We start from the raw sequence: 8,696 nt of genomic DNA on the forward strand, positions 1-8,696 counted from the left end.
AAACTACAAAGGAAAACACTTGACATTTGATACACCTGATTAAAAGTGTAAGACTTCTCTTGCACAATTATCCCCCTTTTCCTACCCAACATTTCAGAGTGAATGCAAGAAAAATGTTAATGTAGACAGTGCCAAAATCATTCTGACTATTTACCAGGTGCTCTTTACTTTTCACTACTTTGTCACCAGCTGTTCTATTGTCCTGATGGCTATGATACAAAAGCAGAGATTAAAAAAAAGAGAAGAGAAAAAGGAGCAATTACTCCCTCACATGCATTATTACAGTTTCATGCGTTATAACAACAGTAATTGGAATCAAGTCAGCCATCTCCTGAGTTGACATTGTTTGCTGTGAAGTATAAAGATATACTTTGTTGCATTCTAATTAGGGAAAGAAATCTTAGGCTGTCTTTGTGAAAAATTCTTTTATAAGGCATGGAAGCCAGGTGTTTCTTGAACTCATCTTTGCCTTCAAAGAGAAGAAAGGAAGGCTGGAGCAGCCAGGCACCAGATTGCATACTGGGAACACAGTGGGTCAGTCAATGTTGCAATTTTAGCTGTAAACCAGCAAGGGTGCAAACGTAGGGTGAACTTTAAACTCAGGTAGGAACATGAAGAGTAGTAAAAAAAGGGATCATTGCACTCAGACAACACTGTCAAATAAGAACCTTTAGAGAAAATTATCTGGATTTACAAGATAACAGCTATCTTTCTGTTACGCATTTAAACCAGAGTACAAAATCAAGAACTGGGATGTCACTGCTCCTTCAACTTCCTCTGAGTATTTCAGAACTCCATAGACATACTATTTTTTTGCAGTGCAGAGTGAGGCCCTTGCTGTGTAAACCAAAGTAGTTACACTCAATTTTTGGAACTTCACTGGTAAAGCTGTTTATTCATACTACCTATCCCTATTGTCTCTTCAGATTAGCTTCCATGTAATCTGTTTTTATACCTCTTTAACTATAAAGAGGATCACTTTCAGAGCAAAATCTCCCAGTTCTTACATGAAAAAAGGTATAGCATAGAAAGGTTTTTAGAGCTGGCAGATTATCTGACAACTAACAAATAAATGGTTTCAGTGATGTAAGGACACAACATCCGCAGAGTACACCCTTGCATGCATACACGTGTCCACACAGATCTCTTGCCTGCAGCTTCACAGGTTCACGTTATCATCACGAAAAGTATTAGCAGCAAATGGATTTATTTCTAAGTACAATAAGACAGAGAGCCCATTCAGGTACAAGTTATAGTTACTACACTTTGTGTAGACACACTCATTTTTGAGAGCTGAGTATCCAATTCTCTTTCTTCGAAAACAAGTGGTGGAACTAGCTTTTCCAATTCTGAATAGTAATAACAATCAAAGTAACAATAAAGACATACACCTTCATAATAAAAATTTGTTTTCCAGCAATGCCCATTTGGCTGGACTCCTGCATGTCCAATAGCCGTGTACCACAAATAAGCTTACAGGATCACTAGTGTGCGTGTGTAGACACTGTGAAATAACAAATTCTTCCTTAACTTGTCAAAAGTCTAAAAATCTCTTTCTAAAGTGTAGCACTGGATGAAATCAGTTTCCAAATTGAGGGTTGTATAAAAGGGAAGCTCTGAGTTCTGAGTGCAGCCACCATGTGAAACACTCAGGTGATCTCTTTGTTGTTATGCAGACTCAGGTGACTGTAAGGCTGTTCCTATTAATAAGGTAGAGAAAAAGAGGCTGGATACGATGAGCAGGACAAAACAGGGTTTTACATTGGACACCAGAGATACATATAGCACTTTTTCAGTTCCACACAAGCACACACATGAGCAAGGAAGCAGAAGAGTCAGTGACTGCCCTTGCGTAGTCATGCAGACTATTACATCTTTGGTTTCTAAGTAGTAACCATCCAACTTCCGCGATCTATTCCTTAGAAGTGAGAAATCAGTGAGTAGAAAGAAAAAAGAGAGAATGCAAAAACAAAAGGGAGCAATCATAGGGAGTATAGTAGAAATGGAGCAGACAGTCAGGCTGCATGGCAGAACCTCCATGTCACACTATACCCTGGGCAGTTCCAGAAATCAGAAGAGCTGTGTATGCTAAAAATCTGCAGTTCAGTTCCCTCAGCTTTAGGTCATCACATCCAGTCAATTAACAATAGCAGCAGTCATACCATAACTAAATATGGCTCAGCCTTTGAACTAGTTACGTTTTCAGTTCTTGTTTCTACTGAAAGACTCTTGGCATAAGACCAGGAAGGGACCTCCTGATTTCCTAAATGTATTCAAAGCCACAGCTCATTTGTCCAGGTGCTAGCCTTTCCTTTGTCCTTAATGCTTTCATGGTATTTGCCAGTGTACATTTTAGAGAATATTAATAGTTATGTCCCTTCTGTGCCTTCTTACGGCTAAGTCTGTCAAGTCAAACTGTTCTGACATGAAGAATTCTATCCTTTTTTTTTTTGTTTTGTTTTTCTTAATAACACCTCACCACAAGCAGGGATAATTAATGCATTTTAGGAAGAGACCACCTTTTTACTGTAGCCACATCTGTTCTGTTCTAGATGCTCCTGAGGTGCAAACTCTGACTTTATCATTAACAGCTTCATGAACTGTGTGGTAGTGGAGGGAGGTGGTCCTTCTGTCCCTGATAAAACTTTATGTTTTCCTGGACTGAAAGGTAGCCAAGGAAACTGAATGATCTCAGGGTCATTTTTTTGCCCATTCAGCTCTTTCACCAAGCCCTGAAGAAAGCTTTTCAGCAAAGTGTCCCTTGCCCATGAGGACAGCAGGGGTCTCTGCACGAGATTAATACTTTGTAATAACCTAAGCTGCTTGAGCTTTTCCTGACATTTTAGGGAAGTGGATGAGGTAGACCAGCTTGTTTCTTTTGCCCTCTATTACCATAATAATTTCACCATCAGGTAAAGTGAGTCCTGGTTTTCTCCTTTCCCTATGTGATGTGGATGTGGCAACATCACCAGAGTGTTCCTAACGTGCTGCTTCTCAACCTGAAGTACGTATTAGTATCCTATTAATAAATAATTTGTCACAGAGACCTCTTCCAGCCCTGTTTTCCACCTTGGCTATTTTACAAGTAGTAGTGTAATTCTGGGACTACAGATTCCTCATACATGGGAAAATAGGTCAGTGATTCACAGAATAATATTAATAGTCCCGAATCAAAATATGTGCCCATCTCTTGATGCAATTAAATTGTACCTTCTTGCTTCTGCATTGTCCTTTCCTTAACTCAGAATCAAACTGACTGCTGTGCACACATCTTAAGCTAAGAATCTAAAATGCCTTTTATTTCCACATCATTTTGTCTTCTAATTTGCCCTAAGATATTCCAGAAGGTAACTATTTCTGATGACTGTGAAGAAGTCAACATTTAAAGTATCTTCCTTTCCTATAATGTGCAATAAGAACACCCTGATTTGAACCTTTTGCAAAATATAGACTTGTTAAAAGACACATTGTCTGCAAATCTGGCATGCTAATTTCCCATGTGTGATTGGTTCAAAGTGCAGATGCTCAATAGTAAATAAAACCCAAGGTTTATCGAAAAGAATTTCTGAGTAAGTTTATTAGGTTAAAAACTGTTTTGTTTTGGTGTGCCACTGTTGTTGTTTTTTCTTGGTCCCACATGGAGAGCAAACATGGCCTGGAAGAGTGTTATGTCAAGTACCTCCCATCATGCATTGTCATTGCTCAGTGAACTGGAGTCTAAAAAAAGTAATTCCTCATTTTCATCTTGACTAGGATTCCCCTTTTCTTTGCTGTGAAGCTGCACTAATCCTTCATTCAGCACAACCCACACCCTCTGGTTCCACTCGGAGTTCTCCCTTTCTAACATCATTGTATTCTTTATCTGGGCCTTCTTCTTCCAATAGTACTCCTTGAAAGCTCTTTCACAGACAAGAAAGGACCAGCTCCATAATGGCCAAGTTGGCCCTTTTCTTTTCTCTCTCTTTTTTTTAAGCTTCCGACTGAGCTTTGCTATTTAATCTTCTTGAGGCGTTCAAGATGTCACTTGCCTCTGATGACTACAGACAAAAGGGAAATCCATCCAGCTTGAATGCAGTGTATACTTGAATACGTTGGGTTGCTTTGAAGAGAGTTTCTTGAAGTCTCTGTGTTTCATTGGCTGTCCTGGTGGCCTCCATGCAGGTCTTTATGTGAAATCAGATGCCCTTTCACAGATCATGTTTCCCAGAATGTTACCTGAATTTATATGACCCTAAATATTAGTAGGTGAGATATCAATCAGAAGAGATCGTTTCAATCCGGTATTTTTAATAAACTAATGAGAACTCCCTCCTCACCACAAGTGTATGTGAAGACTTGATGCTCTGTGGATACTTTGACTGCTTGGTTGGCACATATTTTACAGGTAGCTATGTTGTGTTCCCCCTTCTTACTGCTGTGAGCTGAAAAAAGGGAGAATACACAGAAGACAAGGTGCAGCATCCCCTTGCTCCAGTCCCTCCATCCCCTGTTTGAACCATAAAAAGTTAATATTTGCCTATCTCTAATGCATTGCCTCGAGATTAACTTTACACTTCCTGTATTTTACAAAACCTGAAGCATCAATACTAAGTATTTTAAAAATCGTTATGGACAGTATAGATAAAATGAATTTATTTATACTTGTAAATGCTCTACATTATATGTATCCTTTAAAGGACCCTGATTTTCCTGAAGTTGTGACTGCCCCAAGATACATAACTCTTTAGCTACTGGTTACCTATGAATATTTATATGGACTGACAACAGACTGATGATGTGGAAGATGTTGGATGAACAGGCATTTCTCCACATAGGTTACTAGTTTGAATGGATTATCTGTTATTAGTCTGTATAAATTCAGTTTTGTGAGCTTATTTTTGTGTTTTATATATACATAAAATTCTGAGAAAACAACAAAATCGACAATATTAATTGCAATGTGAATGTAAGCACTAGCAGGTTTACTAGATGAAAATACAGAACCAGAATTTCTGCATTAAAATATGAATCTACCAATTCCTAGCATGGGTCAGGAGAAGAAAACATGCAGTCTTTGTAGAGATACATACAACTTTTCATTTCCCATATCAATCATGAGAACAAGTTGAAGTTCAGATAATGGCCAGTTCAATTTACCCTAATTGTTAAGGACTTAGCCTGACTGTTTGCATTACAGACTGTGGCCACTGGGTTCTCAGTAGGGGTTTGCGGCCTACTCCATCCCGTAACAAACCCATGTTCATGCGTCGATTCAGATCCATCACCCTGAGATAAACTGTGAATATTGCCCTTTGTCCTGTGCTGCATTCTTTCATGCATTGTGTAGTGACTATTTAAGGATTTAAAGGCTCATTTGCACAATTCTTTTGTCAGCAGCCTCGGTGCAGAATGGAAAAGTGATGGCTTCTCTGTCTGGGTTATGCCCTGAAGCTCTTGTGAGAGGAATCTACATACGTAAGTTTTTCTTACACATGCAGAATGTCAACACTAAAAAAAAAAAAAAAAAAAAAAAAGACCTGTCTGTTTCTGTAGCTTAAAAGGTTATGGGTTAATATATGATGTGATTTGTTTTCCTCTTTTTGGTATTTAAAAAAAAAAAAATCAACACTTGAAAACAAACAGTGAAGGAATACAGAAACAGTGGGTATTTAAAAATTCAGCTGATTAGGGTTTCTGGAATTTGCAAAATAAATTGCCTTTGCTGAAGGAGATAGATAACATTAATAATTTACATGCCCTGAGTTGCTCAGGAAATGTCTGAGAAGATAATATTTAAAAGGTCTTTCTCATCTGCCTATTATGCATGTCTGTTTTGTTAGTACATGTTTATTTAAGCAAAAAAAATCTTTGTATTTACAGTAGTCTTACATATATAGAGATATATAAATACATATATTTATTTATTTAAGAAAAATATCTTATTATTCTTCCCCTCAAAGCAAAGCTGGCTGGAAAGTAGGGAAAAAATACTAAAATTTGGTAAAATCAGCTCTTTACTTTTTAACTGAGAACTCAGAAGACTGTTCTAACTCCCTCTGAACTATTTATCTGCCTTGTTTACTGTATTAATACTTTTTAATTGACATAGATGGATGTCTCATTATGTCCATGAAATTTACAGTCATTTCTCAAAAATAAACATCAAAGATTTGGAATTGGATAGCAAATGATATTTCAGCAAATTCAAGCCACTTAGCTAGTACACCTGAATTGCAGAAGAACGGCATTGCCTTTTTCCATGCAGCATTTTTTTTTTAAGTTTATGACTTAGAGTCCTTACATGCAAGATTTTGGCCTTCAAAATAAATATGGTTGATATTTTTAGACCATTATAACTTTAACAATATTATTATAAAAAAATAATACTCTACAGACTGTATTATTTATCTGTTTTGCACCATTAAACTGAATACTGAAATCTATCCATATTATTTTTAATCAGACTTCATCTTCTTTTAATCAAACTCCAGCAATGTGGATTTTTTTTGTTGTTTAAAAATATTCTGTTGCGGTATTCCAGTTTTTATATCCGTCATCCATCCCCTCTACTAGATAAATATTATGAGTTTTTAATCACCTGTTTTTCTCAGAGTTATTAAACCGTTGTCTTATCCAGCTATGTGTGCAGTCAAAATCTCTAAAGCTATCATATTAATCAAAATTCTCTTTAAAGCTAATCTTTGCCGTGGTCCAAGTACCATGTAGTAACAGTGGTAAGTGATATGTTCCAAATGAAGTTGTTATCGGTAACAATCAGTTTAATCAACCTACAATTCAGGCATATAGCTAGTGTAACCCTTGTTAAAGCCTCTGATCGTTTTGGTGACCATGTCTTTCTCCTGTCTCTTTGCCTACCTGAATGGTTTTGGTCCATATTTCACATTGTGTTGTACAGTCCAGATTGTGTGGGATAATGGCAGTTACCAGCTCTGTAGGGTCCATGAAGTCTTGCCATGGAAAAGATGTGTGACTGCCTCAACAATAGTTGAACGACCAGTCTTAAATCCACTTTCAGTGAAACATCTGCTTGTTTGATCTTACTGTAGAGGATTTTTTTTGTTTTGAACCAGTAAAGACAAAAATTTAAATGCTTTGGAAAAAAAGAGCGAGTAATTTGCAAAAAAAAAAAATTACATGGAACATATTAAAACTGTATTTACAATATAGACATTTTTCCCTTCTATTTGCTAAACTTTAATTAGGACATTGAGAAATAAAAGAAGATAGAGAAATCTTAGACTGGATACTTCTGATAGGATTGTGAACCCTTATAAATTTTGTAGATCACAGTCTCTGCATAGCCGAAGATTTGTCTGTCGTCCTCACTTGTAATGTTAACCTTTGGTCCTCCCCTCTAGGGAATTCCATGAAATTTTATGCTATGATACATGTCTCGTCTAAACATTTGTATTACTCTGTCTTATTTATTACATTCCTTAGCCTGAAGATATGCAAAATTATGTGAATCCCAATGTAATGTGTTCTCTCTGACAGACTGATGTCACTGACATGAGGTAGCCTTTGGCCACTGGCTCATGGCCCTGGCTGTGAGAAATGGCTATATCAGACAGGATTCTAAATATTGCCCCACAATTTTGAAATAATGGGGGCTGAGCTCTGTCCTGACTCCCCTAGTTCGGTTAAATGCAAATGACCATTTGAGAGTCTTTGTATCTAATGTGTGTCAATAACATGTACAACGCATAAAAGGTTCTGGTGTCCAGGGCAAGCGATTAACATTTATTCCTCCTTGCAACTAGAGAGTACAACTGTGTGTGAGAGTCCATGTGGAGGCCTGGACCAGATGCCTGAGCACCAGGGAATTCAGCTGGTTGTATTGGTTGCCATCGCAGGATGAAAATACAGCCCATAGTCTGCCTGAGTCAGAGACATAAAAAGAGTTGCACTTCCACATGTGCTCTGACATTCTCTGATATCTTTAAACAGGGAAGTTTGGACTCCAGAAACCTGCAGGAACTGTTTGTGCAGGAAGTCTCAAGAGTTTAAAAAATCAGGTTTGGAGAGCCAGCTTGCTCCAACCCACATGAAGAACCGTCTCAGCCATCTCTTCACTTTGCTGAAGGCCCACCATTGTCTGAAACAGTGAGTGAAAAACTGGGTGACAGACAGAAAGTGGCTGTTGAACAGTTTGCCAAAAAAAGAAAGAGTAAAAAAGAATTTCAAGAAAGCATCCAATAAACACTGAGGGAGGGCAAATACACCTAGTATCAGATCTCCCTCATAGATATTTGCCTGAACTGTTCCAAAAAAATCTCTGATCAATAACATTTTTAGACTTTTCCCAAGTAAGTCTGGAATTTTACACCAGTAAAAGACTTGTGTGTTGAACTTCTAATGCTTAGTAATATCTATCTGGTTTTGTCCCACATTCAAAAACATAGGAAATATACAGGAAAAAAGGCTCCAACATTTCTCACATTTTTCAGTTTCTTTCATAACGTTGTCTATGAGTTTTTGTAGGTTATGAATTCACACAAGGGAGCCAAGCCACAGTGGAAGAGTTTTATGTTTTGACTCGAATGTGAGGAGATCCATTGTTGTTTTATTAACTTCTTGCAAAACCAACTCCTACAGTCATGAATTTCTTTCAAGTTTGCAGGTGTTTTGCTGTCTTAAGGGGAACAAGAGTGTCACAGTAGGTGCAAATCATGGAGAGAAGAGCTGTCTCTCATCAA

The sequence above is a fragment of the Caloenas nicobarica genome, chromosome 3 (genome assembly GCF_036013445.1).
Source record: "Caloenas nicobarica isolate bCalNic1 chromosome 3, bCalNic1.hap1, whole genome shotgun sequence".
NCBI classification, from domain to species: domain Eukaryota; kingdom Metazoa; phylum Chordata; class Aves; order Columbiformes; family Columbidae; genus Caloenas; species Caloenas nicobarica.